Source organism: Chlamydotis macqueenii, chromosome 9, assembly GCF_036417535.1.
Source record: "Chlamydotis macqueenii isolate bChlMac1 chromosome 9, bChlMac1.mat, whole genome shotgun sequence".
Taxonomy (NCBI): domain Eukaryota; kingdom Metazoa; phylum Chordata; class Aves; order Otidiformes; family Otididae; genus Chlamydotis; species Chlamydotis macqueenii.
The window spans coordinates 3,370,660-3,385,666 of record NC_141564.1 but is presented as its reverse complement, the minus strand read 5'-3'; positions in this window follow the sequence as shown (position 1 = coordinate 3,385,666).

The window sequence follows — 15,007 nt, the reverse complement described above, 5'->3', positions numbered from 1 at the left end:
TGGCTTGGAGGTCGAGTCATATCCCATTAAGGCTTAGAACTGGAAAAAAGCGGGCTCAGTTTTCCTCCTGGTATCTGTTTTAGAATCCATATGGGAAACCAAGACCGAAAGGATATCTGCACTTCGTAATTAAGAATTTTCCTCCATTTTTTTCTGGCAGAATTAGCTTCTCTGTCATACAAACAGCTTTTCCCTTGCTGTAAAATCTCCATTAAATGGCTACATTTATTATGCTACCACCAAAGCATATTTCTACAGTATCAACAGAAAAACAAAAGAGGACTTTGTATTCCATACAACTGTTTATCTGTTCCGTAAATAATTTCTCTTGTTCCTTGAAGAAAACATCCACCTGCAACCTCAAGAACCTCACAAGGACAGATCCACTCTTTTAACTCTTCTGTAAGTAAATATGCTAGTAAAGGGAATGAGATGTTCCTGTTTACAGAATTTATTTTATGGTATAAAAGATGAAATCATAGAGTCCTATGTGAGTAGAACATGGTTTGTCCTCTCTGCTGTGTGGGAGTCCGTTGGTCCTGACAAGACAGCCTGTGGTTTCAGTGGTCACAGCCAGGTGGTATAAAACACTGCTCTCAAAAAGAAATATATGTAGCTTAAAAGGGTTTGCATGCCTCACACCCCAGATTCATACCTCTGAATTTCATTTCTGATTTATAAGCATCACAATTAATAATACAGAATTAATCTATTTCATACTTATACCAATTGAAGTTAAGGAATTAATTTGTAAATTCCAAAGTGACTTGAGTTTAACCTAGACTCGAGATGAACAATATAAATACTGTGTTTACTGTAGAATTTGTATGCAGTTATATTTTTAAAATTTCTCAAGCAGCTATTATTTGTGTTTGTGATTACTAGATCTCACTAAAAAGTATAAAAAAAACCAAAGCAAAACCCACCACACCACCCCATTTTTCTAAATGTTTTTGTACTATAAAGCAATCTGTTTCAAAATTGAGTTATTTATAGAAATATCATACACTCATGATATTTTTGTTGCACGACTTTAATTGTGATAGTATTTTTCCTCAGCAGCCTTCATAGTGTTCCCAAAAATAAATCCTAAGCAAGTTTAAATTTGCATTATCTTTAATAGAATTACGTCAACTTACATCAGGTTGAAAGCTGAAGCAGAGATTTCAGCTGAATACCAACTTGGCTGCTGTGCTGACTGAGAAGGGCCTCTGTCAGTTGAAAATAATTATGTTGTGATCCAAAATGTAATCTTGGTCATTAGCCAAAGTCCATTCACCTTAGGGCTCACTGGAAGTTAAATGTCACTAACAGAAACATCCATATTTACTTCAGTAGGGTTTTTGTGAGGCTGTCAGAGCTAGGAGATGGGGAAAGTCACAAAAGCATTCCGCTGAATACATCTGGGATTGTTTTATGTATGTATATTTATTTTTTAATTTAATTTTTTTTTTCCACACTTGTAACTGGTGCTTGAGTCAACAGAGGAAACGTGCAGGAATATGTAAGCATAGCTGAATCAGATCACCCTATGAAATCTTGCATAAGACAAAAATACAAGTGAGTTATTCCAGAACTTTTATGAAACAAGGAAATCTGGTTAGTGTTGGCAGTTTACATTTTGAAAGCAAGCAGTAATTAGAAATGTATTAACATAGCAGCATCTTTCCAGAGAACAAGTAAGCACAGCAAATAAAAACCAGCAACAATGTGCAATGTTTGAATTCAATATGATCTAGTTAGTTTTATATGCCCCATTAGCTTTAGGTATCCAGTTAGCTCTAGAAATCTAGCTTCTGATTTCTGAATTTAAGAGAAAACAAAACATAGGCAGAGTTCCAGTATGAAGCATGAGTTAATAATTGTCTAAGAATATGTGTGCAGGTCCCAAACAAGACATAATTTTGTACTATTTGTTTGTTTGATGCAAACCTAGTAGAATAATCTACAAGCTTAAGCTATTATTAGTTTTGACTGGTGCTAGCCCAGGTCTCAAGAAAGCTAAGAGGAATGGCCAAAGTGTACATAAAAAAGAAGAGCTTGTCCAATAAATGGAGTAGGTAATTATATGGTTGTTCAGTGCAAGTTTTCTCATTCTGTTTTTTGAACTCTCTAATGTAAGCCAAAGATGACTGAATAACAAAAGAAAAGTAACACCCATCAAGGCATTTTTATACCCTAGTTGCGTTTATACCAGTTGATGGCATATTTCTCACTAGAGAGTTAAGATGTGATAAATCCGATATATTTGGTTGATGTTTAAACCGTCTCTTTTCATCCACTTTGCGCAGTTTTTGGCATCCTGTGCTGCTTTGATCCTCCGTGACATTATGTGTTGATAGTCTGTGAAGACATTCGGATATCACCAGGCTGTCAATGTTTAATGGTAGGTTTACTACTCGCTTTCAGTTTTTCATGGAACTCCCTTAATACAACATAATAAGGTCTGCTGCATGTAGGAGAAAAGATCAGTAAAGGTTTGTATTTTTTACCTGAGATGTTGATACATAACATCTGAGCAACCTGATTTGGTTGGAGATGTCCCTGCTCCTGGCAGGGGGGTTGGACTGGGTGGGCTTTGAAGGTGCCTTCCAACCCAAACCCTTCTGTGATTCTATAAATGGAGGTTAGAAGATTGTTTGGAGGCATTCTAAGTTAAGCACTATCATACCTGGGTTTTTATAGCTTTGTATTTATTTAGTTATTTCTTAACCTGCAAAATAGAAAATGTTATTTGAATTATTAATAATAATTGGATTGTTATTTCTTACTAGAACATTGCAAGCTGGTAATGAGGTTGGACTACTGCAAATTTTTTCACTAAAATACATAAAATAAAGAAGACTAATTACTTGTCATCAGAAAAAGGAGTGTTAAAAGAGATAAATGAATGATTTGCTAATGTCAAGCAAGTTATTTTTCATGCTGAAAAAAATTAGGACCAAATTCTGACTACTATCACCTTTGGCGAAACATCTCTAAAATGCAGAGGAATTAGCAATTACTCCGAACTTCCGAATTAAGCTCAGGGTTCCTAAGAGATGTACAAGTGTTTTTACAACAGAATGAGTCTTTGCTGAAGAAATACTTGCTCACAGGAAGAACAATTATTCAACCCTGCTTCTCAGAAACTTCTTGTTCTCTGGCCTGATTTAAATTGATGGAGCTTTTGACTATGTGGCCTGGCAAGTGGCTTAGGGTTTTGCATGAATATGGACTAAATGAAAATACATTAGTGTATCAAGCAGCTCAGAAGTATGGCTGTTCTACAGAAGGTAGATTGTCTGGTTGGGTTGATACCAGAAAAGGAAAATTTTGAATTAGTAATCCCAGTCATGTGCTTTTGGCAGTGTTACAGATTAGCTTGACATCAAGGGAAGAAATCTGACAACTGCTGAATTGGATCTTTGTAAGAAATATTGCTCCTGCAAACAAATTAAAGAATTACCTCAAGAAAGTTAATAACTTCATTAGCCTGGTTTTATTTCAAAAGCTATGAAAGTGTCAATAAAAACAAAAAAATAGCATATCAACGGAATTAGAAATACTGAGAGTGAGTAATTTCAATTATCTAATGAGCCAGATTGCTTTAGACTGATAAATCAGGGGAAATATTTATATGCAGGTGAGGAGAAGAATGCTCTACACAAATCTGTAAGCATCAGGCAAAGCTGTAAAGCTGCTAAAATCATGAAACAGTTGTGGCTGAACAGTAAGATGCGTCTGCAGTCTTTAGAGACTTAATATTTGTAAAGAAACTTGATAAATAACGAAAAGAACAATTCACAAATATTTTCAGGTTTGATATCCAAATACTGTCTTTGCAGTTATATGTTTTCTTATTTGTGGTTAGCTAGTAGATGAGTGACTGATGCATGTATATGGGAGCGTTTTGAATCCACAGAGCTTCAGAAATGGAGCTGTGAATCATTCTGGCTTAAATCCTTCTTCAAAGTACAGTGTGTGTCCCTTGCTGCTGTGCTTGCATTTGTTTCCTGCTCTGGTCCAACACCGTGAGAAAGTGAGGCCACAACGTGTGATTGTTGTTCCTACGTCTTGGGTGAGACATTCATTTTGACTGTTAGTTGAATGCGCTCATGGTACAGTTAATTGGAGCGGGCACCAGTAACACCACTACTTCCAGTGAGCATCATACCAACGGGGTGGGAATTTATATTCGCTTTTTGGCCTTTGGCTCTCATGGGAAAAAAACTACATGTTCTGTCCAGCAGGAAAGATCATAGAATCATGGAATGGTTTGGGTTGGAAGGGACCTTCAAAGCCCACCCAGTCCAGCCCCCCTGCCAGGAGCAGGGACATCCCCAACCAGATCAGGTTGCTCAGAGCCCCGGCCAACCTGGCCTGGAATGTTTCCAGGGATGGGGCCTCCACCACCTCTCTGGGCAACCTGGGCCAGTGTTTTACCAAGATGGGAAACGCTGCTCTAAGTTATAGATGAGAGATGACCATTCATAAACACTGGACAGTAAATAATCACTAGAAAAAACCCTTTTTATCTGAAGATTTCAAGCACATTACAACAGTAGCTTGACCCAATAATCCCTTATTGTTTGGTGCAGTTCATACAAGCAGGAGCTACATGAAGAAGGCAGAGCCATGGTTTTCCCATTTTCCATTACTATTCCTATATGCTGGTATTTTATGCCACGTAATTGAAAGGTCCTGTCATGTTTCAGATATGTGGGAACGCAGCCTGACACACAGCATAAACCTTTAGGATTTCTGTGGCATGATCTCTGCCTATGAAATCGTGTTGCATTTGAAAGAAATGAAATGTTATATTCTGCTCTATGGCATCATTGTCTGCTTTGCAGAGGAAATACACAGAATATGTTTTACTGTATTCTGTGGCAGATCTATAACAGCTTAAGATCTTTGATAGATTTTAAGGCTTTAAAAAACATTCACTGTGCTGAACAAGGATGCCGATGCCAGGCTGGATAGAGTACGCTGCTGTACTGTCACAACAGTGATAAGCAGAAGCTAATCAGGTGTGTTGAATCCATCTGAAAGTTGCCTAGGTGAGAAGAGATATAATGCCAAAAAACAAACCCCCAGTGCCGCGTGATTTGTGATATGTCTGTTGAAGCTGATACAGTGAGAAACTATGCCTCTCTGTAAGCTACCGCTGTCATCGCGAGGCTTGTAGGAACTTCATTTGCCTTAAACATGCCAGTTCATTCTGAAGAAATGACAGAGCTGCCACCTCTTTGACTTATGCTGATGATACCACCTCTTTGCAGGGAGCGCAAGGCTGAGAGGCTGTTTGCGGTGGTTCTGAGGGATTGCTAATGTCGCAACAGCAGAGGAACAGGCAGTGCCAAAACCTCTCTTGCAGATGCTTCCAATGTTTCCGACCCTTTCTTACTTCCACATTCCCACACTTGGAAGAGAAGCCAAGTTTTTCACTGTTGCGGCCAAGCAGACTATTGGAAAGTGTCACCCCTTTCTTGATAATAAATGTGCCTGCGAAAGAGATACATAGACATTATTAGAATAAGTTATGGTTTTAGAAACACGCTGCAGTTGAGAACCATTGAATTGCATTGCTGTCTGTGATGTCTGCACCCTGGGTGCCAGTACAACGAATTTCATTTTTAGCTGTGAGCATTTCTCATTTGGAGCTCTCAAGAAAACCTGCAAAGGCAGATGTTGATATCTAACAGAGAATCCATCATTGGCTGACCCAGTTTCATGAGTAAATGTGTGCTTGAGATATAAGTAGACATGCGCCCACTTTCTCCCTGGTGTTTCTTGCTTTCGTTCACTGTTTCTTGATTGAGAATTTTGAGGTTTTTTCACAGTGGTTTTTCAAGGCCACACAAATTACACTGTGGTTTGTTAGGAAGAGGGGGAGGGAGTGGCAGGGATAGAGCAGCTGCAAGTTTTCAAGATATTTTTAAAAGGAGGCTGAGACTCCATCTTTTGTACTCTTACTGGATATAGCAGTTAACTGAATTTTATTTTTTATAGACAAGAACACAATTTTCTGGAACATTAGGACATGTCAGGGTTTTTTTTTCTGAAAATTCCTTACCCAGTGCTGCTTTTGACACAAGCTCAGCTGGTATTTCATCCTCTGTCAAACGTAATCCAACAAGTCCTTCCTGTGAGTTTCAACGGGATTCCAAAATGAGCATGTTCACGCAGGAAAATTAAACTGTTCATCTAAATGGCTTTTACAGAGCCGTTGGACACCCGAAGGCTATCTGATTGATGACTGTCATGGTTTTGTTTAGTGGGGGGGGGGGGCCTAAGGTGGCAGCTTCTGTAGGAAACTGCTAGAAGTCGCTCCCCTTTGTTCAGGGGACTTGGCCAGGCCTAGGGCGGACCCACTGCTGGCCAAGGCCGAGCTGATTGGTAGCAGAATGTCCCGTGATAACGCCTCTGCGATAACGTATTTAAGAATGGGAAAACAGAAAAAAAAAGAGAGAGAAGAGAAGATGTGAAGAAGCTGAGCCGGGGCAGAGGCGCAGAGGGGGAGGCGCAGGCCTCATGGGCCTTGCAGGCCTCACCCTCTGGCCTCTCGCCAGGCAGCCGATTGGGCCCGACTCGGTCCAGCCCAGCTGCAAGAAGTGGAGAGGAGATGAGAAGTGAATGAGATGTAAAAAGGATCCTGAGAGACATCTACCAGCCTGTTGTGAGGAACGGCTGCAGACACCAAGGTCAGTTCAGAAGGAGGGGGAGCAGTAATGCGGCTCCTGGCCAAGATTCCCCTGCAGCCTGTGGTGACGACCATGGTGGAGCGGGTTGTCCCCCTGCAGCCCATGGAGGTCCACGGAGGAGCAGAGATCCACTTGGAGCCTGTGAAGGACCCCATACCGGGGGAGGTGGATGCCTGAAGGCAGCTGTGGCCCGTGGAGGGCCCGCTGGGACAGCTGTTCTGGAGAGACTGCACCCGTGGAAGAGATGACCCACGCCGGAGCAGTTCCATAAAGGACTGTGGCCCGTGGGAGGGACCCCACGATGGAGCAGGGGAGGAATGTGAGGAGTTCTTCCCCTGACCATGAAGCAGCGGCGTAAAACAACATATGATGAACTGACTGCAACCCCCATTCCCTCTTCCCCCCTGTGCCGCTCGGGGGGGAAGGTAGTAGAGATAATGTTAAGTTTGGGAAGAGGGAGGGGTGGATGGAGGTTATCTTGTTCTCTGTCTCATTATCCTGCTGTTTGTAGTAATAAATGAATAGTTTTCCCCAAGTCGTGTCTGTTTTGCCCGTGACGGTAACTTTAAGGATTTCTCCCTGTCCTTATCTCAAACCTCGAGTCGTTTTTCCTTGTATTTTCTCTCCCTATTCTCTCGGAGTGTGGGGGGAGTGAGAGAGAGACTGCGTAGTCTGGTCTGATCGGGGCTGAACTACGACAATGACATTTCAGCATTTTTAATTCCCTACCCATTCTGCTAAGCTTGTTCGTGGGGCATACCAAAAATTAGCTTTAGCCAGTTCCTTCTAAGCTGATAGCTAGCCGTTTGCACGGTATCATAATAACTAAATAGCAAATAATTCATCATGAGTTCAGGCAGCCAAGAGTGGATATAGAGTCAGGATTTTGGGTTGTTAATTAAGCACAGTCAGATGACAAATAGCCCCTGTACAGTGGGTGTGCTAACGATTGGCACATAGCAATTACACACTGCGGCAATTAAATCTAATGCAGCAGAACTGTGAGGGTCAGGGAGGTCACAACAGTGAGTTGTACATGACTGATCAGGAATCATATCAATCAAAGGTATTTTTTTTTGTTTCCATCTACAAATATAAAACTTCCTATCATATCTCCAGCGCTATGTTAGCCGCTTTGTTAATAACAGTGATGTTATTAATACATACAGGCCTCCCTCAGGTCAGAAAGATAGTTGCCTACTTAGCTGAAATTCGATGAATTCAATTAAATGCTGCAGCCTTGGGCTAGCTTTCTAAAATAATATTCATTTTGAGCCTTTCTTACAGCCTTGGAATTTTTCCTTAATCGTATTAAACATCCTCAGGGTCCACGTATGTGAGGAAGGGATGTTCAGGGTCTGCAACAAGCCATCTTCTCAGATTCACCAGCAGATGTGTTTGTTTAAGATAAGACCAAATACTTCTAAATGTGACAGAGCAGAAAGAGGGATGATGATTACTGGCATTGGAAAAAGTAACATTTCCTGAGCTAGATCCTCAGCTAGCGGACACTGAGAAAGCAGTCTGATGTTAGCTGAGCTGCGTACGTGTTCACCGGCATAACTGGTCCTCTACTTTGAAGGTTAATTCTGTTTGTCTTTTGATTTACACCTAAAAAGCAATGATCTGCATTTTTTATCTGTATCCAGTACAGAACGTACTGAGAGATGAATGCTTACCAGCAGTGAATTTCAATTAGTCTTTCATTGGTAGCTTGTATTATTTCAAGAACTATTCACCTGCTTAGTATTTTCTTTCAAGTATTTTTAGATAAATATTTGAAAACACAGAAAATTAAAGAAAAAAACACAGAAAAAGAAAAGATTTCAAAATCTTTACAGATTTACGGTGGCTAATTTGTCTTTTATTTATGCAAATGGTGATTTTAACTGAGAAAACCTAGAATGCTGCAGTCAATAGAGACAAGCATGGGAAACGTTAGTTCAGAGCCTTGAATTCCTTCCATCCAAATTCATTACAAGCCACAGACTAGTGGTTAAAACCCAAATTTTCCATACGCTACATGTAATTAAGTTTGTTTCTCCTTAAAAGCTTTAAACCTAGAACAAATATAGTACTTATGAATTAAGGCCTGAAGGCATAGCACGGAGAATAATAAAAGATAATTCTTAGATACTAAAATGTCTTTTGTTTTACAAAGACTATGCAGTGGCTGTAGAAGCCAGAACTAATTCTTTAGCTTTAGAAATTCAGTTAAAAGTTCACATACTTGTCTTGCCTAAGACTTACCAGCATTTCAGGTGATTTGGTGGAAAAAAAACCAATGTAGTCTCCTAAAAACCTAGCATTAAAATGCCTTTGAGACTGCAGGTGAATATTGACACCTTAATGAAGTTAGTAAAAGGTAAGGTCTGATTGTAAAGAGGTACTTCTGTAGGGTCTCACAAACATCGGCAATTAGTTGAATGGCAGATGTAGAAAGCTGAGCTTGAGGATAGCAAAGATGGGCCTGTGGGCAAAGAGATGGCATCAAGTGTTCCCCTCGGTGTGATCACAAAATAAAAGTTCAAATAAAGTCACTTATGTAACCCAAGGAAAGGTGATGCTGTCTATACGCTCATTAGTTTAAGAGAGTTTATGGGCTCCTTAATCAGGCGCAATCACCGTATTTTGAGTGGTATTATTTTTTGCAACTTGGTCAATGCTTGTTTAAGGTAAAAAACACTAATATTAATAAAATTCAATATAACAGCACAGTTGGTATGTTTTTATAGCCAGGACACAAATTCTTGAGCTTGAAAAAATAATGCACTTTATACTTTTTCAGAGTCTTTGTCTTCATGGGACGGATTCTCAGCTGACGTGAGTTATCTATTGTTCAGTGAAATCAGCAGAGCAATGATAATTTACACTGGCTAAAGATGTGGCTTACTGTTTCAACTAAAATGTTCAGTTGCTGAATTTATGAGGATATAATTGAGATACTCTTAAAAAAAAAAGTTTAATTTTCTCATTTATAATGGAGGTGTCGGGTGGGAAGGAATAAGGACCATGAAATGATTAGACAGCTTGTGTGACTAATAGGAATACTGTCCCTAAAGGAAAAAAGAACATCTTACCAATACAAGTGCAGTAAATTAGAGTTTTAAATTAGAGTGTAATTATGTTTTTTAAGGCAGAAAATAGAAGAAAGCTTTTAATCTTCTAGGTGGCCTCATTTTAGCGAAAAGACAAATTTAGGAAGTGTTTTGGCTAAGATGATGCTCTGCTGCTTTCATAAATTTGAACTAAACCTAGCCCCTGAAGGGCTAGAAACAGTTGTTTTGGCTTTCTTATACCTGACTTAAAAAAAAACCAAACAACAAACTGAGAAAACACCCGAGAAGAATATACAGCCTGTATACTCACATTCTTACTTACGTAGATCTTATTTTTGGAAAATGAAAGTATTATTTACTTCAACTACTTATATAAAATATAATGAAATATTCTACATTTTTGCTTACAGGTTAGTCGTGTCTGGGGAAAGACAGCAGGAGAACGACAAATAGGCAAGCCTGAATGTGCAGATCCAAATGGCTGGTTCACATGTTTTCAGGTATTACGCAGACCACGTTGCTTGTTTTTTGTCTTGACTTCCCCACAAATAGCGGAGCTTTTACTATTTCGGTATCTCAGAGCCAGTGTAGTAACATAACATAGCTTTTGTTAGCTTAACCTCAATCCTGTAAGAATGAGTTCCAGAGGAAAGCACGTAATGACCGTCTGAAACCTTATTTATTATCGTCTCCTGTGACCTTGTCAGTTCACACAAGCTAAACTCAGTCGGTGCGCGGATGCGACACCTCCCTAGTGCTCCTTGATGCAATGGGCAGTGATGCTCGTCGTTCAGCCGGTGGCATTGAATGCAGCGGTGCGACAGTGTACGGTTTGAGATTAATGCTGGGAGAACGATGGGTATGTTGTTTTGTGGCTGAACTGAAAAAGCAGAAAGGAAAAAAAAAAAACCAAAAACCAGTGAAAACATAATGTTTTCTCCAGCCTGGTATTTGATGTTGAGGGGGGATTATTTAATCTTTTCAGTGCAGGCTTTTCCTTGCTATTTTTTCCCACCACAAAAGATTTTAGGTACAAAATGCAATCTCAAAATTCAAAGTCAACAAATTCTGCCTTCAGAGTGTCAAATCAAAATGTTTTGATGTTGCTGAGAAATGCATCAGAATGAAAAAAAAAAAAAAAGCGTGTAAGTGACAGGAGCAGAAAGCAAATAACGAGTGATTACACTACAAATCCACTTGGCCAAAATCCAACAGAAATACTAGGATTAAATAAGCAAACAAAATTTAGTGGTTTTGTTGGTGTGAATTCCTAGCAGTTATGCTTTAATGTAAGGGAATATTTGTGATGGGAAGAAGGAATAGCCGTTGTGGTCTGGACTAGCCCTTACCAGCAACAGCTGCAGGCAACACCTGAAATAAGCGTCAGAGTAAGCTGAGCCATATTCAAATATATTAAATATGTTTAGGTGGTTATGGAAACAAATAAGGTAATGATGAGCTTTTCTTAAAACATAGATCTTTCAAAATACGTAGGCATCTAAGAGTTCTGTCAGGCCTTAGGGTTTCAGTTTGTCCAATTGATGCTCAGCTAAGCTGAGATTTATTCCCACCCAAGTTACCCCAGGAAAATTTCCCAAGTATAAGTATTTTTGCTACTGGGCTTGAATATCCAGTCGTTAAGTCCTAAGCAGCCTTCATCACAGGCTGCTCACTTCAGAAATTCATGACAAAGATGGCACAGCAAGGGGACGCTAGAGTTCTAGGCGCTGTCCTAACCTGATAACCAACTTAATAGTTGTAAAATATCATCTCTGTGTAAGACAAGGATATAAACCTGATCTCCTGCTTTCCCAGAGAGCACTCGCGTTGAGCAGTCTGTGTCTCTTCCTTCTTCTGAAGCATTCACAGGGGAGAGAGACCTCAGGTATGGTTCCGTAACCCTTTAGTTGGTGCATCTGCCAGAGGAACCCGGAGGTAACTTCTTTCCCAGTGACGAATGGAGAACTGAAAATAGAGGATTAAATAAGCACTTGTGATATATGCAGTGAAACAAAGGGAACATCCTTGTACAGATACACAATGGGAGGAAGTTGGCAGGATAATGGCGACAGGATACGCACATGACTGTGCTGCGATCTCTGTTCTATTTCAAAATAGCACTTGGTTTTCTCTTCTTTGCGCCTTCTGTGTGCCAGCGTACAAATGGAATGCTAGCAGCTAAGGCATGCAGGCATTTGTAGCTTTCTTAGCCGTACATACAGGCAGAATTGATTGACTGTGTCCAATGTATTAGAGCAGATAACCAAGGAGATAATTGCGTACATTTTTAACAGCCATTGGATTGAAAAACCGTAAAAGTAAAAAGAGGAGGTAGAAGCAGGCAATAAAATGTGCTTTGGTGATTAGCTGGGAAGATTATTAGACTGGACTTTTTCTTGAGATTGTACAAGAAGAGGAAATTTTCACCTATGTAATCTGAATACAATGAAGCCCTTATTTTAATTCTTTCATTTACTGTTCTGTTTTGTTTGTAATAGATTTGACACCTGCTGGTTTTACCTCATGCTTTCCTCTAATATCAACATTTCTCTCAGGCTGAAATGATTATCTTTTTACGATAATACCTGTGGAATTGCTTTCCCAGTTATGGCCTAAGTATTTTTTATCAAAACAATATAATCTAAGCAATAACCAAGAAGAACTTATAAAGGCATTTATGCCTCCCTGTTGCTTTCAGAATAATTTATACCGGTAAGCCTTGGAATCTCTAATTTGCACTCCAAAATACAGATCACTTGTTTCTCTGATTATATGTAGGTAACCTGAAATAGTCCAGATTCAGAGAATGCGGTTATTTTGTGGGTCTGCTGCAAACATTTCTATCTTCATGTAGCACTGCCCCATAGCAGGAAGCGCAATGCACTGACGTCAGTTGACAGCAGACGGATATTGGGCTCTGTTCTCTGTCTTTATGTATTCTTTACTGATTTCTAATTGTGACTGTGAATCACACAATTGGAAAAATAGTACAGCAAGGTATTGCATAAATCCTATGGTATTTCTATTGCTGCTGCAAATGAATTGCCTGCCTTCTTACAAGTCAATCAAGATTCTGGGGTTTGAAGCAGCTTTAGGCCCTAATTGGTAATAATTTATGTGTGGTAAAACTTAATGACTCCAACAAGACGGTTCTTGCGCAGGAAGTTAAGTGTTAGTTGCTCAGAACATTTTAAAAATTTCTCTTAGAATTCCAGGGGGTGAGCCAGCTGATACTGCTAATACTCATGGCTTCCTGCTTAAATTTTTCATCAATGAGTCTGTACGCCCTTCAAAAGCAACTCCTCTGACTTTAACCCTTTAAAAGAGTATTTAAGAATGGAAAACAAGAACATGTTACCAGTTGTATAGGAGCGGATCATACTTGCTGTCAGTTGCTGAGAACGAGTCTGCTTTTCTTCACTGTGTGTACCCTGCAACTCAACCTCGTACTTATTGCGTGTTACGCGTTTGATTCCGCCGTAAACAGAGGCGGCCTTTCACAGGACACAGGCAGGTCCATCTGTGCGCTGTTGCTCTACGGCTAGAGTAAATCATGCGGCACAGAACGCTGAGTGCCCATCATTGTAGTAGTCTGTATGAACGTCAAGGACAATGCTGGGTTGTGGTCTGAAATATGGTCGGTGGTCTGCAGAGATACAGTAGAGAAGACCCTTTGAATACCAGCACATGCCTATTAGTTCAGTTAGCGTTGTTCAGGTACACGGCACAATTCAGATAGTGTGAACAGAGAGGACAGCGCTTGGCCACCTCCCTGGCATTATCTGGAATAATAAATAATAATTATTTTCTGTAATAGGATCAGGGAGCCAGTAAGCCACACTGTCATCTCGGCCTTTTAGCTCTGAGTCACAAAAGACTTCTTTCTCCTTCCCTGCAACTGGGTGGCAGATTGTTTAGGGTGGCATTATCTGGGTCCAGATGGTCCCGCCTAGTCTAAAATCCGTAGCGCTTGTTTATTTTGTAATGGTTCTATTCCTTGATCTTTTAACAGCTCTCTGGGGAAGGAGGAGGAAGGGTTAGTAGGCTCGGTATGCTGCTCCTCTGTGCCACCAGTGAATGATGTTCCCCCGTATTTTCTTTTTTTAATTTCAGTTTGTGACTGAGTTGTTTTCCAGAGAAGGGTACTGAAGAGATTAGGATTTTATCGAAACTAGATGATGATTAGTTAAATTGCCTAATGATCCGCTTCTGTTTAGGGAAGTGTTTCCCTCACAGGGCACCTGTACTTATGGAGGGACAGCACCTCCTTGAAGTGCAACTGTACACCAGAAAGTAAATCTGAGAGTATTACTGGAAAGTGAGTATTTACCATTTTTCAGTGGTCCCGTGGTAAACCTACTTAGACTCACAAGATTAATTCAGGTGGGAATGGACCTCTCGGGAGATCTCTGTCAACCTCTGGCCCAGAGTAGGGTCACCTGTGGGTTACTTGGGACTGTATCCAATTTGCAGCTCTGCAAATTAAGTTTGTAATTTAAGAATCGCCTTGCTGAGTTTTGCTTTGGTTTGGGTTTTAATTCTGATTCTGCACCCACAGAGTTTTATATCCATACTAAGCCTTAGGGACATATTTACAGTAAAATTGGTATGACACCTTCACCTTGAGGCGCTCCCAGGTAGCAGAGATCATGACTTTGCAAGTGCATTCCTATCTGAAGACATGCCTGAGCATACACAATTTACCAAATATTAGCTAGCTTACTGCATTTCCCGATAGGCTGTCAAAGCAAGGCCTCTGTGTGGGCAGGAGATGATCAAATTTGGAAGTTCATGCGGAAACTACCCATGAATGTGCCCTACTTTTAGAATTGAAAAGACAACGCTTTGATAATTATGGCCAAATTAGTTTCTCATTGAAGCTAATTAGAGCACAGAGTGGCAGCATCTGAACCCACTGAACCTCAACAGGTGCATCAAAACATTGCAGAGATACTAACTCTGGCCCTGGCAATGTTATTGTTAAATACCACAAAACTGTGCCTTAGAGAGCAACCTGAATCAGGTTGCTCAAGATAAACCTGTGTCTATAATTTTCACATTTGTTAGCAAGCTGAAGTAAAGCCTAGATGTTATCACAGTCTGAATTCCGTCTTCATGTACGGACTACAAAGAGCCTGGTCCTTGCAAACATTGTTCTTCAAGTTTGTTAACAGAAGCAAACAGCTTTTCTCCTACTGAAAGTAACGCCACTAATCACTAGATGCCTGAGTTGTCCTTAGGCTAGTGGTTAGGATGCTTTCT